We start from the raw sequence: 17390 nt of genomic DNA on the forward strand, positions 1-17390 counted from the left end.
AAATTATTCAGAAGTTTAAAAAAAGTAAAAGATGAAAGTCCACTTTAAACCTCTGCTTACAAATAAGACATAATTGCTGATTGGTTTGGACAGAAACTTCTAGACCTTTTCTAGGCACGCATATGCATATGTAGATATACATAAATAGTGCTATTTAATTAGAACTGTATTTGTAATTATGCAACTTGCTTCTTCTCTTAACCTAAAAATATTTCCTGGATATTTTATCAGAAAATTTAGGTCCACCTCATTTTTAAAAATTCTTCCTTGGATTCAAACCATAGCTTGGCCTCTTAATATCTCTATGGCCTCCCATAAGCTACTTTACCTCATCTTTAAGGATTGAAGATTGCTGTTGTTATGAAAATTAACTGAGTAATTGTGTGAAATGCTTAGAACAATTTCTAGCAGATAGCAAGCAATGTATGTCAGGAAGAAGAAAATCCCATACTGATGGACATTTAAGTTGTTTCTAGGTTTTTTTTTTAACCAAAATGCTACATTAAGAATTTTTATGCACTTGCGAAAAAATCTGTAAAATAAGCTCTTTGAGGTAAAATTGCTGGATTAAAGGGAATGCACAAATAATCTTCTTGTATAAATAATCTCCTTGTTAATTTTGACCATAAAGATATCTCGTTGCAGTTTGAGGTGTAAGCAGCAGATTCTAGTTGATTTCCCACTTGCCCTTCAGCACTTTATTGAAAATATTAAATAGATTGTCATGGATTCTGTTGATCCCCACACTTTACATACACAAAGCTTACTAAACCTGCCACATAAACCTTCATATAATAATTGAAATGCCTTGAACTCTGTACCAGTTAACACCGTTTCTAAAGTAACATCTGGATACTTTATTTTACAACTTGATTAAATGACATCAAGATTTTGACCTTTTTTATGACAAAAAATTATATAAATGAATATACCATAGATAAGTCTGTAGAACATACTCCATCTGTATGGCTCTGGATAGCAGTGGAATAGCCACCCAGAAATTGTACCCAGTTGAGAACTTTTCAATTGCCTTGAAGAAACCAGAGAGAAGCTAGGTCAAAAGCTTAATAGAATTGCTTTCTCTGCCTTTCACTTAGCATCAATACAGTGATTTTTCTTGAAGTTACGAAGCCCAATAATGCTAGATATTAAAAAGATTCTGATATTATGGGAAGCATGAAGTGTTTAAATTTCACCTGGAGGACATGCTCCTATTGAGAAAAATGTGATTTTAAAATATGAATGATTGAAAAAACTCTCACCGATTTGTGTAAAACTCAAAAACTCCAAGTTTAAAGTTTATTTAATTGGACACAATAACATCAGTACAACTTTATTTAAAATTCAATACGGCTATCAGGTTTGTTTTTTTTTCAGAGACTCCATTTAGTCACCATTTTAAAAAATTCCTTGATACAGCAGATATTTGTTTAGTTCCTACTGCGTGTTACATATATGTTCCCTGCCTTTGTGAGGCTCTCATGCTGGTAGGAATCACAGAAATAAGAAAGGAGACAAACCAAAGTGTAAATGCAGATTGTGAAAAAAAAAATGTAAAAATGAAAGGGTTCAATAAAAGACTGAAAGGGGGTACCTGATTTAGATTAGGTGGTCAGGCAAATTCTTTGCTAAGGAAGTAGTGTTTGGACAGAGACCTGAAGTACAAAGTAAGATTTAGAAAAAGGAATTCAAGACAGAAGAAAGAGCATGTGCAAAGATTTTGAGGCAGGAAAAAAAAATGTGATCTACTCAAGGGAAAGAAGGCACTGAACAAACCGAGGGGGGAAGTAACCCAGGATGAAGGTGGACAAGTCCACAGGCCCTCCTCTAACATGATCTGTGGTCTCTCAAAGTCAGTTGAAGATGAATTTCTAAATGCCTATTCTCTCTGCCCTTCCTGAAAGTCCACTAGATGGATGAAGGAATAGATGCTCTTCTTACTGAGTTTGGAAAGATAATAGACAGGATAACAGAACATTCTTTTATCCCCTGTTGGCACTATTCAAGGTCTAAAATCCCCAGGTTCAGCCCTTTCCTCAGAATGACTTAACAAAAGACAAGTCGAAAAGTACAGTGGTATGTTGAGAAGGGAACTGTTATTTTCTGAAGTCGGTTTACAGAAGGCTTCCAAGATTCTGTTGATTTAAAAGATCACAATCACTCCTCTGGGTGTATTTCTCTCTATTAGGTCTTGAATCCACACCATATTATATCCTGAGATGAGTTTTCCTGGGATAGATTTGTCCTCATGATGGATAATCATGTAAATCGTGACAAGTGACAAGGGATATCTCCAAAGGGCGGGGTGGGGGGGGTCTCTGGAAGCAGCTATTCCACAGCAGCTTGGCCCCAAGTCCAGCTCAGATACTGGAGAAAAAGCCCAAAGCCCCACATGAGATTCCTTGTCTGTTTAGCAGTTTTATTGCCAAATCCTCCAAAAAGGCTATCACGTTATGAGGCGGGGAAATAAAAACGAGAGAAAGGACAGATCAATAGTCTGATTGTCAGCAGTAAGCACTTGGAGACTCCTCTCGTATGTGTTAACATCATAGGTAGAAAAGTTTTGGAAAAAAAAAACTATTTTCTTTTGTCACTGCCCCGATGAGGACACAAATGTCCTAGAAAGAAAAAACCCCGTATGTTGATCTCATCGCTTAATTTTTCCTCCTTCTTTTCTTGCTTTCCTTCCACGGTATCACATGTAAAAACTCTTTATATAGTTTATATTTAACTCACCACGTACATGTAAAGACTAAAAATAAAATAATTACACGGCTAAGTATGTGGTACTACAAGTTAATGTGATATTAGATCTCTGACGTGTGTTGCATGTACAAGTGTTTTTTTGTTTGTTTTAACATTTTTATTGGAGTATAACTGCTTTACAATGGTGTGTTAGTTTCTGCTGTATAACAAAGGGAATCAGCTATACATATACGGATATCCCCATACCATCTCCCTTTTGCGTCTCCCTCCCACCCCTCTAGGTGGACGCAAAGCACCAAGCTGTGCTATGCAGCTGCTTCCCACTAGCTAGCTATTTTACATTTGGTAGTATATATTAGTCCATTCCACTCTCTCACTTCGTCCCGCCTTACCCTTCCCCCTCCCCGTGTCCTCAAGTCCATTCTCTACATCTGCGTCTTTATTCCTGTACAGGTGTTTTTAATGATTTGTAACTTACAAGAATTTCAAAGTGATCTGGTGGGTGCTGAAAGAGACAAAGGTGTTTTTCCAATAATCGCTGTGCTGTTGTGACTGAGTTTGACATCAACCTCCCAGTAGAAGTTGAGAGTGAATCCATTTTAGCTTGTTTTACGAAAATATGATAAAAACTTTACATTAACTGAAAAATCCAGTGGGTCAAATACATTAATAAAAATAACAAAGGGCTTTTTGAGGGACATGGGAAGTTGTTCTTTATTTGAGGTCATGTGGTCCTTTCAGAGACGTTAGAGGCAGTGGGGCTCTGGAGTGACAGGAGAGAGAGTAACCACGAGGACTTTTCAAAATGCAAAGCCCCATTATGCCATTGATAGACGTCTCCCCCACTTGCCTGTTTCTTTGAGAAAAAATACCCCAGTGGCTCATTTCCAAATGGGGGTGGGTCAGGTTGTGACAGTGGAGCCCTGGGTTTTATCAAGAGACTCCTAGTGTGAGATCCAGGTAACTTCTAGAATTTCAGCAGCAAAACTTATCCCCCCCCACTGATAATATGCAGACTTTGTTTTCATTTTTTAGATTTTGTTGAATGGAGTAAGGAACTCAGATGTAAAGTCATGGAATCATAAATTCTTAAAGCCACAGATTAATACTTTGGACATGTCTTCCCTTTGTTTCAGCTGTGGCTTTACATTGGAGGCTGGCAAGTGTGCTTGAGAAAACACTTCTACTAATCAAGAACGCAGATGTTCAGTGGCATAAACTTTGCCTGCTGTGTGTTGCATTGAATCTTTGCGCCTAGAAAACATGCCCATTGCTTATACATTTCTGTCATGGGCACAAACCATGGGGAAAATGTCAGAGTTGCCAGAGGAGTTGCTTAGAGTTTAACCAAGTTGCTTGAAACATTTTTGGTTTTGTTGGACTGCTTGAAAGTACCTGTGAAAAAAGAGAAAAGTAATTATTCATTATTAGATGCAATGGAATCTTTATGGTCCTTTGAATCCTGATGCCTGAAACACAAAACTTACCTACAGCAGCTATAATATTCTTTGTTTTCTGGTTTCAACAAATGCGTTGTTGTTTTTTAGAGACACAATTTCCCTTTGCTGTAATTCTTTTACTTTTGAGCATCTAACAAAGACTCCTAGGACAGTTAAGCTGGATGAGAAAGCAGCAAGTTATCGCAGGAAATTCATTACTGTACATCTGGCCCTGATTCTGCCACAGTCTTTTTCTTTGAAAACTTATCAACTTGGATTTCCCATCTATAGGAGGAGATGAAATAATTGTTGTGAAAGGAACATAAGTTTAATATCTGATGTTATCTCCACACTTTGTGAGAATTGATGCTATATGTGGATTAAATAGAAGATGTAGAATTGGCCCAAACTATGCTATCTCATTTACATTCTAAACTAAGAGAAAAACACAGAAAAACTTTTGAAAAGCAGTAAGTTTTTGCCTTTTATGCTACATTCTTCATTATGTCAACAGCTGTTTATTGAACTTAAAATGACACAGGTACCATCAAGGCACAGCAGTGAGGAAGATGGAGGCCTTGATTTAGTGGAGCCAACTGTCCAGCTCCCAGACTTGAGACCAAATCATGGGCAAAAATTCTGTATCCTGCAAGTGTCCTTATATTTCCGCAAATTCACTATTCCAGACCTCTTATTCCTCCAATAGAACCCTTGCTCAAGACTTCTTCTAGGTCCAACTACCTACCAAAATAGGTTTGTCCTTCGCTCCACTCCTTCAAATCCTATCTGTTTACTAATCTGATTATATCTATATCTATATCTGTATCTATATATGATAATCTTTCATTTCCATGTTACCTTTCCAGGGAACCAATTGGTATCTTAAGAAGATTTTCTGAAGATAGTAGTAGCTCAATGCCAAAGATAGACTACAAATCAGGCGTTTAGGGCTCTAAAGCAAGCTGGTGAGAAAGTTGTTAGAGGCCATTTCGGACTCCCTCATCACCCCCAAATGTGAAATTATGTTTGTAACCGGAAAAGGGGAAATTTTGCTCTTTGTACGGTAACATAAACCATACTAATATATGTTCTAAATAGAAACATTATTACAAATAATTTAACATTTCTATCAGATTCTATCAAAGCAAATTATTCTTTGAAAATAAAGATTTGGTTAATCTATCTACTTTTTTATTCTTTCATAGCTTACATCCTCATATTTTCCCCAAAGGAAAAAATGCTATTATTTATGATTTTATAGCACATGTGAATGGAAAAAAAAAGAATCATTGCATTTTAGCATTAAATTTAGCTCTTAAACTATATGTTTTCATAAAATGTTTAATTTTTTTACTTTTTTTACTTTAATTTTTTTATTTTATATTGAAGTATAGTTGATTTACAATATCGTGTTTGTTTTAGGTGTACAGCAAAGTGATTCAGTTTAACATACATACATCCATTCTTTTTCAGATTCTTTTCCCATATAGTTTGTTACAGAATATTGAGTAGAGTTCCCTGTGCTCTGCAGTAGGTCCTTGTTGATTATCTGTTTTATATATAGTAATGTGCATACGTTAATATTCTCTAGTCATTTAATAGAAACATCTTAACAGTCAAGTACTTTCTGAGCTTCTCTGAAAAAAACTCTTTGCTGGTAAACTGGCCCTCCTCAAAGAAAAGTCCTGATTTGTAGCATTTGCCTATTCCCATGATGCTAATATTTCCACCGTGGATGATTGCAAGCTACTAACATGAGTTCCCGGAACATAGAGTTGGGAAGAGATATGCACACTTGATTCCCAACAGCCAGGATAAACTGGCTACAACACAACACATGGGCTATACAGGCACACCTGAGAGGTATTGTCAGTTTGGTTCCAGGCCACCGCAATAAAGCAAATGTCACAATAAAGCTAGTCACAGATTTTTTGGTTTCCCAGTGCATGTAAAAGTTATGTCTACGCTATACTGTAGTCTGTCATGCATGCAATAGCATTATGTCTAACAAGCACAATGTACACACCTTAATTAAAAAATACTTTATTGAGGGGCTTCCCTGGTGGCGCAGTGAGAGTGAGAGTCCGCCTGCCGATGCAGGGGACACGGGTTCGTGCCCCGGTCCAGGAGGATCCCACATGCCGTGGAGCGGCTGGGCCCGTGAGCCATGGCCGCTGAGCCCGCGCGTCCGGAGCCTGTGCTCCGGAATGGGAGAGGCCACAACAGTGAGAGGCCCGCGTACCGCAAAAAAACTTTATTGCTACAAAGAGCTAAGCGTTCAGCAAGTTGTAATCTTGTCTTTTTTTGTTGGTGGAGGGTCTTACCTTCATGTGGACGGCTGCTGATGAACAGAGTGGTGGTTGCCGAAGTCTGGGTTGGCTGTGGCAATTTCATAAAAAAAGACAATGAAGTCGGCCTCATTGATTGACTCTTCCTTTCACTTGAGCACCCAGAAGCCATTGCAGGGTTATTAATTGGTCTAATTTCAACATTGTTGTGGCTCAGGGAATAGGGAGCCCTAAGGAGGGACAGAGAGATGGGGGCACAGCTGGTCATTGGAACAGTCAAAACACACAATTTCATTAATTAAGTTTGCTGTCTTATATGACCACTGTTGATGACATCCCAAAACAGTTACAGTAGTAACATCAAAGATCGTTGATCATGGATCACCATGACAAATATAATAATGAAAAAGTTTGAGAGAGAATTACCAAATTATTGGTAATTACCGTTATAATTCGGTAATTACCGAATTATCGTGAGAATTACCAAAATGTGACACAGAGACAGGAAGTGAGCAAATGCTGTTAGAAAAATGGAGCTGAAGGACTTGCTCAACACTGGGTTACTACAAACCTTTAATTTGTAAAAAAAAAAACAAAAAAACCCCACAGTATCTGCAAAGCACAATAAAGTGAAGTGCGATAAAATGAGGATATGCCTCTGCTCACTTTAAAGTTACCCTTAGCTTGAGTATTTTAGCTGAGGTAGAGGTGGAAGTCAGGGGGCAGGAGATGGGAGGAATTTTGGCCAAGTCGTGGCCAGCAAAATCAAAAGACCAACTCATCTCATTCTACAGAGCCTCGCTGAAGCCAGAACTTCCCTGGTAGAACTTCTGTAGTTTCTCTTTTTCTTCAGAAGAACATACATTCCCTTTGAAGCCCATTTTTTAAAAATCCTTATCTTTGTTTCAGATTCTTTAATGACAGATGATTAACTTTCCGAAAATGTGATTCTGTTAAACAAAAGCAAAGCAGATGAGAAGTTCATTTCGTGTGTGAGGCCCTAGGAACAGTTCTCCATGGGTGTATGTATTTGTTTTTCAGATGAAAATTCATGAAAACACTGTCATGAGTCCAGGCCCCAGGGTAGGTTTATTTGCAGATCAGACCACCTTGCCTTAAACACTGCGTATGGTTTGCAGAGCGTCTGCAGGGAACAGTGTGGATAAGGACAGCAGAAGGGGAAAGCAGAAGTGGTTTCTAAGCCAAAAGACTTTTTTTTGTGCTTTCACACAAAAATACACTTCTTTTTCTTTTCCTTGTTGCTTCAGACCACTGCCCATTAAAGTTTCATAAGCTCTTGTGTGCTCGTCTCCTTTCCTGAATCCCTGCAGGAACCATGATCAGCTTGGCAGGGCCGAGCGGTATTCGTGATGAGCAAGGGCCTTCTGTTTCCATCCTTCCTCTCTGCCCTGTAGAGCTAGCCAGGAGTGAAAGAAGTAAACAGAAGTTTACTCTTTACCACTACACCATCCTGTCTTTTTAAAAAAATTATTTTGAAATATAGTTGATTTACAATATCATGTTAGTTTCAGGTGTATTCAGTTATGTATCTATTCAGTTATGTATCTATTCTTTTTCAGGTTCTTTTCCCTTATAGGTTATTACAGTAGGTCCTTGTTGGTTATCTATTTTATATATAGTAGTGTGTATGTGTTAATCCCAGCCTCCCAATTTGTCCCTCCTCTACCACCCTTTCCCCTTTGGCAACCAGAAGGTTTTTTTTCTACATCTGTGAATCTCTTTCTGTTTTGGAAATAAGTTCATTTGTATCTCTTTTTGTTTTAGATTCCACATATAAGCGATATTATATCATATTTGTCCTTCTCTGTCTGGCTTACTTCACTTAGTATGATAATCTCTAGGTCCATCCATGTTGCTGTAAATGGCATTATTTCATTCTTTTTTATGACTGAGTAGTATTCCATTGTATATACCACATCTCTTTATCCATTCATCTGTCGATGGTGTTTAGGTTGTTTCCACGTCTTGGCTATTGTAAATAGTGCTGCTATGAACATAGGGGTGCACGTGTCTTTTTGAATTATAGTTTTGTCCAGATATATGCCCAGGAGTGGGATCGCTGGATCATGTGGTAGCTCTATTCTTTTAGCTTTTTAAGGGACCTCCATACGCTATTCTGTCTTGATATAGAGGAAGAAAGTGCCTGACTTATACTCCCACGGTGAGTTCATGAAGAGCAGGTGGGGGGAGAAGAGACAAGCTTGCATGCTCCCACTTGCCAGGATGGTTCTTCATTATCAGTCCCTGCAGAGCCCCCATTCCAGTTTCCCATCCTTCAAGTCTCCATCTGTTATCCTCCCCTGTCCCTTCCTCCAGCCTTCATGACCCCATCATCTTGCTATAGTGAGCTGGAGCTAAGACCCCCCTTGTCCTTGCCCATATGCCCCCACACACATATATTTACAATCTTTCTCGGCTTGGTTGGCTGAGAGACTCAGGAATAGGATAACCCTTTGCAGGGAACTTCTGGGCAATTACATTCCCAGCATCCCAGATACTGTTCCTCTTGAAACAATAGAGCATCCTGAATTTATATCCCTAAGTCTCTGGTTCAGGGGCGTTATGGATCACGTAAGCTTTTGTGAGTGGCTCACTCCCCTTATTTTTCTGAGAACATACATAGACTGCTGCCAACTTACAAACACGTTTTGGGAATGCAGGTGTTTTATAGACCCTTGATCACTGACATCTCAAGCAACCACTTAATTCCACACCTATAGAATTGTATTGCCCCTTAATTATTACATTCGTGTTTGTCTTTTCTAGTCAACTAGACACCACAATACTCCATGTTATACTTTACATTTGTCTCAGGGTGGTATTAATAAATATTTACTGACAGACCACCTTATCTGGAAGCTCAGTAAAGCATCACTTATTGAACTCCAAATTACTTAAAATGCTTTTTTTAGGAAGTGTGTGGTGTGTGTATGGGGTGTGTGTGTGTGTGTGTGTGTGTGTGTGTGTTTTGGAGGGGCTAGGGAGTTGATGATCTGTTACTCCTCTGGAAGAGGGTAGATATTACTTAAGGACCCTAGGAGGTCACTTTTTTGAAGTCTGACTCCATAATGGCCTGATGGTATGATTCCATCCTGCCCACCATCACATCCACCTTCCACTTCACTGGGTCTAAGTTGAAAGTGCAAGGAAGAATGCATGTACAGAGCTGGTTCAATCATGACTTTGGTCAGACCAATTTAACACATGTGACTTAGAAGATAACATGATCCATTGCACATGGAATCATCAGTTGCTCCAAGTTCCACATGGTAGGCCCCTGGTTGTTTAGTTTCAACTGAAAGCTATTTTAAGAATGGTTCTGAATGGACACCGTTTGAACATAATTGTCCATCTTAGCTCAGGACTCTGAAGACAGTCATAAGTGGAACAGAGACACCAGTATAAGTTGCTTAGCACAAAGCTCATTAGACTGGCACCTTAGCCCAGCTGACTTAGAAGGTAAACTTCCCATCTTATAGACTGGTAATTAAGGGGTAGCCAAGTCTTTCCTCTTTTGGCCATCAAAGGTATCCCCAAGGAGTTTATTGGTCACAAAACCCTCTTCTATAATCAATGACTGCATTTTACAGAAAGCTCATATATTAGTTTTAACATAAGCATGTTTCCAGCATGGTTACCTCTCAAAATAAACACACTTGAGGTAATGGCAAACTACAGGAGGTGTCACCTATCTTTCGTGTCCTGCTCTGAGTTCGCTGCTTAGATTACCGCGTAGAAGCTTGGCTCAGAAACAAATAAAAAGAAGATGCCCCTTGTGAACCTAGGATTATTCCTATAATGAAGTCTCTTCTCTTGGAAGATAAAATGGAGTTTAAAAAATGGAATGAAAGAGTCCTCCTCTAGGAGCTGCAGGAGGCACCATAGTAGATTTCGTTCATTCGTTGAAGAGACATCTATTAGCTACCGTTGTCTACTACGTGCCTAGACACTATTCTAGGCACTGTGTACTGAGCAGTAAACAGCAAAGAGAACTAGCTCAGACTTACAATCTCTGCTTCTTAGACAGCATTTCTGGTTCTCAAATTTTTCTCTTAGAGATTTTCTGCAATATTTCTAGCGTCTCGAACATTGTTTTGGCATTTAATCTCCAGTCAGATTATGTAAAAGACTTCAGGCAAAATATTCCATTATTAAAAACCATGAAGAAAAGCCAAATGAAAAGTAAAGAATTCCATCCTTTTTTGATGCCTGGGGGCCAATGGGACTGATTTTCCTTTCTGTCTCAATTGATTGGACTAACAAGTTATTTTGTTGTGAAAACTGCATTGTGAATATCTGGTGAAGAGAAATGAGCAAAATCAAAAGCACTGCCAGTGCCCTTACCTTGTATTAGCAAAATAATTATACTTTGTTTAACTGAGAGTGATTATTTAAGTTGGCATACAGCCTCAGAAGAAAAGCCAATTATATCATGTGCAAACACTGTGATCGCCCTCTTTCTGTTTGTGACACAGGGCTTCTCTACTGTTGTCATTCCATAGGTTTAGACGAATCACACTCAACACTGATGGGATGACATAAAACAAAGCTCAATTCTTAAACCAATTGTTGTTATATTTTATTTGAGACAGTGGATATGGAATATTAGGCGACCTTTTTTAAAAAACTACAAAAAACTAGAAATTGACTCCCGAACCCAAGCTCACAGTTGATGAAGCTATTCTTTTACACAGTATTACTGAAAGCACGTATCTGTCATTATATAGAACCTTCTTCCTACGGTTGTGAAAAAGTTAAAGAGAATGGCCATCAGAGATGTATATTAGAGTGGATCAAAAATACAGGCTTTGCGGGGTGGTGTGGGGATAAACTGGGAGATTGAGATTGACAAATACGCACTACTATATATAAAATAGATAACTAGTAAGAGCCCGCTGTATTGCACAGGGAACTCTACTCAATACTCTAATGACCATATGGGAAAAGAATCTAAAAAAGAGTGGATATATGTATATGTATAACTGATTCACTTTGTTGTACAACTGAAACTAACACAATATTGTAAATAAACTATACTCCAGTAAAAATTAATTTAAAAAAATGTAGGCTCTGGGATCAGACCTGGGTTCAAGATCTCATTTTATCTCTTACCAGTTGTGAACATCTTGAGTTTCCATTTCCTGATTTGTAAAATCAAGATAATAAGACCCAATTCACAGAGTTGTTGATAAAGCCTTAATAAATATCTCCTGAAGGAAAAAATTCCGCCATCTCTCGGTTCCCAGGGTCTGGTGGACCATTTTGCAAAGACGATTTTGTGCAACGTTGTACTCTATGGCTTAGAAGGCTTATAATCATGTTTCTACCTCTGACATTCTCTGGTTATAAAACTAGACTATCAACATGCATGAAAGTGAGAACTGAGGAAGGCCCAGAGCCTGCCCGTATAACCACCCATACGAACATGAAGCTTGCTCCTTCCCAGGGGTACAGGAATCTGCCCCTTTTAGCTCCTGAAGAATTGCTGGTAGCGTCCTCTCCTGCTCAGCTGCATAGAGCAGCACATCGTTGGTGAGCAGTTGTCAGCAGGGCTGACATGCACTAGCAAAACTTCATGGGAAAGGAGATTGAGGGAGCAAACTTCATTAACCATTCAGTATAAGACTAAGCAATAACCCAAGAAAATGTAGAAAAGTATATTTTTAACCAAAAAAATACATATATATTTTTTTCATTGAAATCTTTTGGGAAAAATGGAAACAAGATTCACATGCAAGACTTAATACAGATGAGAAATTTGTTTTCCAGCTTAACCTCCCAAGGGTCTGGGATTCATATTTGTAGATATTCTATACTATGGCCAAGATCACTGCTTCTCTTAAACCACTAGAAGTACACAATTACAAACCTGATTTTCTTCAACTCTACCAAAATCCCTGGGTGAACAGCCATACAGCTTTGCTTTTCAGAAAAAAAAAGTAGGGGGGGGCGATAAATATGCCAAACCACTGACTTTGCCTATTATTTTCTTTCTGCCTGATCACAGATCTCTGTTTTCAAAGCCTTCCTTGTCAGTGAAAGTCTAGCTCTATCGCATCTTCAGTGTCTGTTGTTGGGAAGACTGTTAAGGATATACTCGGGCATCCAGATTCTTCTGTGTGTATGGCAGAAAGGACAGCTGAAGTGAAGCCCACATAAAGAGCTGTGCTTTGGTGTTTTCAAGGACTGGGGGCAAGAGAAAATGAAGAGACATCCGATTTTGCTGTTTGCGCTTTGCCTTTGCTTTCTTTTGTGATTTTGGAAAGGTCTGTCACAGAGGTGTGTGTTGGGAAGATGTAATCTTCCTTGGAATCATTGGCAGCTGAGGGCTCTTGTGTAGGTGTCTCTGAGAGGGAGGTTCTGAGCAAACACCTTTAAAATGGTCCCTGCTGAACCATATAACACTCTCCAATTAACTGTTTGCTATTCTCTTTTACGAGTCATTGCCTGCCAGAAATCCACGTTTTACCATTTGTTTAACTTGTGTTTCAGGTTTATCAAAAAATCAAAGATAATAATAGCATCTCACCCTTACTATGACACCAGTTTAACTGGATGAGAAGTCATGAAATCAGTCAAGATACTAACTTCATTATATTTTCACTTTCACATCCTCTCCTCCCATTGTGGGGGGAAGAAAGGAAAACGTTGAAAGTGTTTGGATTTTATTTTGTTTTGTTTGCGCTGAGCGGGCCAGTTCTGACACCATGTTGCAAACTCAGCAGCTCCTGCATTTTCTTGAGATCTGGTGGAAGAGTCAGCTTGATAAGGTAAAACTAGTGACTTGATAAAGAATCAAGGCTTTTTTGAGAAGAAGTGAATGAGAGAGAAAACTAATGAAAATCAGATCCATCCAGTAAGAACATTTAATCAGGCAGGGCCAACTGGGTATAAGCATAGGTCATCACTGTACTGACAAAAGAGTAGGGCTAATTCTAGGGTTTTCAAGATTCCTGGTGGTGGTTGGGGCCGGGGGGGTGGGGGGGAGTGTCAGAGATGTGGAAGGGCTGATGGGAAGTGTGTCTGCATCTGTTGGACGTACACTGTATCAGAGGTCAAGTTCCCCTTGCAGCCAGTGTTTGGATACTTTTAATAGCTGTTCTCTTTTCCTGGGCAGGACTGTACACAGGGGCAATGATGATCCTTTAAAAAACCACTAGTGGGGCATCCCTGGTGGCGCAGTGGTTGGGAGACCGCCTGCCGATGCAGGGGCCGCAGGTTCGTGCCCCGGTCCGGGAGGATACCACGTGTCGCGGAGCGGCTGGGCCCATGAGCCATGGCTGCTGAGCCTGCGCGTCCAGAGCCTGTGCTCCGCGATGGGAGAGGCCACAACAGTGAGAGGCCCGCGTACCGCATAAAAATAATAATAACAAATAAATAAAAATAAAATAAAATAAAATAAAAACCACTAGTGGGACTTCCCTGGTGGCTCAGTGGTTAAGAATCCGCCTGCCAATGCAAGGGACGCGGGTTAAATCCCTGAAGATCCCACATGCCGCGGAGCAACTAAGCCCATGTGTCACAACTACTGAGCCTGCGCTGTGGAGCCCGCGTGCCACAACTACTGAAGCCCGCGTGCCTAGAGCCCGTGCTCCGCGACAAGAGAAGCCACCGTAGTGAGTGGCCCGCACACTGTAATGAAGAGTAGCCCCCGCTCACCACAACTAGAGAAAGCCCTCGCGCAGCAACGAAGACCCAACGCAGCCCTAAATAAATAAATAAATTTAAAGAAAAAAAATTTAAAAAGTAAAAACTGCTAGCAATGAATTCCAGCAAGAACAGGGTCTCACCCTTCCTTTAAAAGCTATGGCGTGTTTTCCTTTTCGTACTTGACCAAATCGAGCAGTGAAGTGTGTGAAAATGAGACAGATGCATCTCACCTGGCATTGCAGTTGGGCGAAGGAAGGGCTTTTGAAAGCAGAGTCTTTTAGCTTGCATTTATGATCTTGGATAATAATAATAAGCTAACTGTATGTGCCTGAGTGCAATAATGAATGTACACATGCAGACTTCAAAACTAGACCGCCTTTGCATTTCAGTAAGCATTATACATGCCCTCAATATGATACTCAATATTCTGGCTACTGTAAAGATACAGAAGTCTTTACCCTCTGCTGGGTGTTTAAAGATACTTTATTGGGTAACTGTAACATCCGTTCTTTTTTCTCCCAAATGTTGGTTAGTTTTATTGTGTTGTACCTGGGATGAGAAAGCTGATTAGAGGAGCTTATCCCGGATCAGAAATTATTCCCTACTACAACTCCAGTCTTAAGGCCTTCCAGAAGGTTTTCCTTTAAGATTTAGTTAAGTTTCCCAGCACGCCGCTGAATTAGGTGAGGAAAATAAATGCTGTAGAAGAAGGGAAAAGAAAAAAAACAGGAAAAGTGGCATTTCCCTGCATTTTCTTATTTTGCTGTTAAAAGGAGGAGAGAAGGGGGCAGCTGATGCAGAGCTCTTGTCATAAAGCTGTGCTCTTCTGGTGGAGCTGAATGGAGAAATTAGAAGACAGAGCTAATCCACTGTTATCACACTTTTTAGAAGAATAAACAGACTCCTGTGAATCACCAGTTTTGACTATTTGATTAGGATGAATCCAGGACGGATTTCTTCCACCCAAGATTCAAGTGAAGACAAAGCTTCAAAAGCACCAGGATGAAGAGTCACTTCCTGAGGCTCAGGGAACGTTTACCTTTAATAACCATCATTAGCTGATTCCGGCTTATAGATATTACCCTGAAAGCTGCTGGTGAAATAATCGCTGCTCTCTGCTCTACTTCTTTAAGAAAGAAATCCATTTTAGAAGATGGGCCTTTACCTTTCCAGAACTTCCTGCCTCCATATACTTAAAGCTTTCCTTTGTAAGTTGCTGAAAGGGAGCAGAGCCCCCTCCGGCTCTGAAAGGAAACTCTTTTTCTGTGGATCTGGCTCGGGCCCCGGGCTGAGCCGAGGAAGGGGGCTCTGTCTTCAGAGCGAACTTCACAAGTGCTGGATGGGACTCCACAGGGTCCTGAGACAGAGCCCACAAGCCCTGGTGGGTTTGCCCTGCTGCTCAGCTATTCTCGGCAAGGCCCTGGGTAGGAATGGGTATGGGACATTTCTGCATTACAGTACCTTTCAACTCCGGCACTGAGAATGCTGACCAACACAGATGCTTTTTCTGTTCTCACTGCCTTTTCCAGAAACTGTGTAGAAGGCAAAATAGTTCCCATTCCTCATTCCAGCCATGCCATCCGAGAGCACATTTCCCAGACCCTTTTCCACATGACCACAAAAATGTCTTGGGGATCAGATGCTTTGAAAAGATGAGAAGATTTTCTCCTGCCCTGTCCCTGGGAATGGGGCCATGTTTGCAAAAACCGAAGGGCTCCTCTTGTGAATGAGAGTTTCAGTGAGTGTTTTGGTGAAGAATATATTTCACAGGTGACTCTTGCGAAATCTCACTGTAATTTAGTAATTAATTCTGTCAAACCTACGTGGGAAAGTATAAGTGCAGGACAAAACGGGACATGCAAAGATGGATCGACCTGCTTCTAGGAGGTGGTTGTTCGCCGAGAGAGCCATGCAGGTCCATAAGAATATGCATAATATTCATGCTAACAGAAATATAGGTGACATGATAAGGTGCTGTATATGAGATTAATTCTGTCTGAGATATTACAGTTCCTTTTCTACCCATCTCTGCTTTTGCACACACCATTCCTCCTGCCTTTCCCTGGCTATCTTTACAGGCCCTTAAAGACATCATTCAGATGTCACCTCTACTAAGGAGCCTTTCCTGATACTGCTGATCTGATTCGTTGCTTCTCCTCGACTTGCTCCTGTATTTCTCTCTATCACAGAGCTAATCACATCATATTTTAATGATTTGGTGTTTGACTTCCTGGCTAAAGTGTGAACTCCCGTAGGCAGGGATGAAATGTTCTATTTCAGCATTCCCAGTGTCTGGATGTCACTCTGTTTACAAAGGGAGAGGATGCATAAATCAACGTCAAGTTAATTAAGCATGATGTTGCAACTTTTTGTGCTTATCAGAGTTTCAGGATTGAAACAAATGTGATATTTGTGTTTTTGGACCACTGGCTTTTTTACATCAAGAAAGAGTAGTTATCTAAAAATGGAATCCATATTTCCATCTACTCATGTGAAAAATTCTCTGTGGAGCTTTTCAGAAATGGATTTTTGTTGTTTTTCCATTAGAACAGATGTTTTATCCTGTGACTGTGTATGGTGAAATTAAATTTCAGGACTTTTAAGGAAGAGGAGATAACCTGCTATTTTCTAATGTTTATTTCCTCAGGTTTTATCATCATTAGATTCTTTTATAATAGCTGACATTCATATTTTAGAGTCATATTTTAGTCGGGTTTACAGTGTCAGAGTTCATGTCTGCTTTTGCAATTTACATGGGCCAGAGATAATCCTAAAAAGCTGCAATCAGTATATAAGAGGCTGGGATTTTCCATTCTTTATTGCCCTTATCTAACTTTTCAATGTGGCACTCACTGCTTTTCATATCTTGCAATTCCAAAATGCTTTCTTCTTACGAAAAAAGAAAGTGGGTCCCATGATTTTAAATACCATATGGTCTATCACATACAGATGCACTTGTATATTAAGGATTTATTTTATCAGAATGGAAAAGAGGCAGGGAAGAGGTTTTTTTACATCAAACGTTTATATAGTGTTTTCTCTTTGCCTGACATAATTCTCACCGGTCACAAATACGAATGAGCTTAACATTTAAAACAATCCTATGATATTGTTATTACCCCTATCTTATAGATAAGGAAACTCAGGAATAAAATGTTAATGTAGGCAAGTTGAAGAATAAGCAGTCAAAGACTAAATAAACAATAGGAGGACAAGGGCTAGAGATCTTCAGGGAAAATTTCAATTTTTCACCCTGGTAATAGATTTTATTTTGTATGCCAGTGTA

The 17390-nt window shown here is 39.7% G+C and overlaps 1 protein-coding gene across 3 annotated transcripts in view; it reads left to right on the top strand.

Annotated features, from left to right (window-relative positions):
- Window positions 1-17390, top strand: part of SLC8A1 (solute carrier family 8 member A1) — a 412805-nt gene that overhangs the window by 220440 nt on the left and 174975 nt on the right. The gene's annotated exons all lie outside the window — the stretch shown is intronic.

The sequence above is a fragment of the Lagenorhynchus albirostris genome, chromosome 13 (genome assembly GCF_949774975.1).
Source record: "Lagenorhynchus albirostris chromosome 13, mLagAlb1.1, whole genome shotgun sequence".
NCBI classification, from domain to species: Eukaryota; Metazoa; Chordata; class Mammalia; order Artiodactyla; family Delphinidae; genus Lagenorhynchus; species Lagenorhynchus albirostris.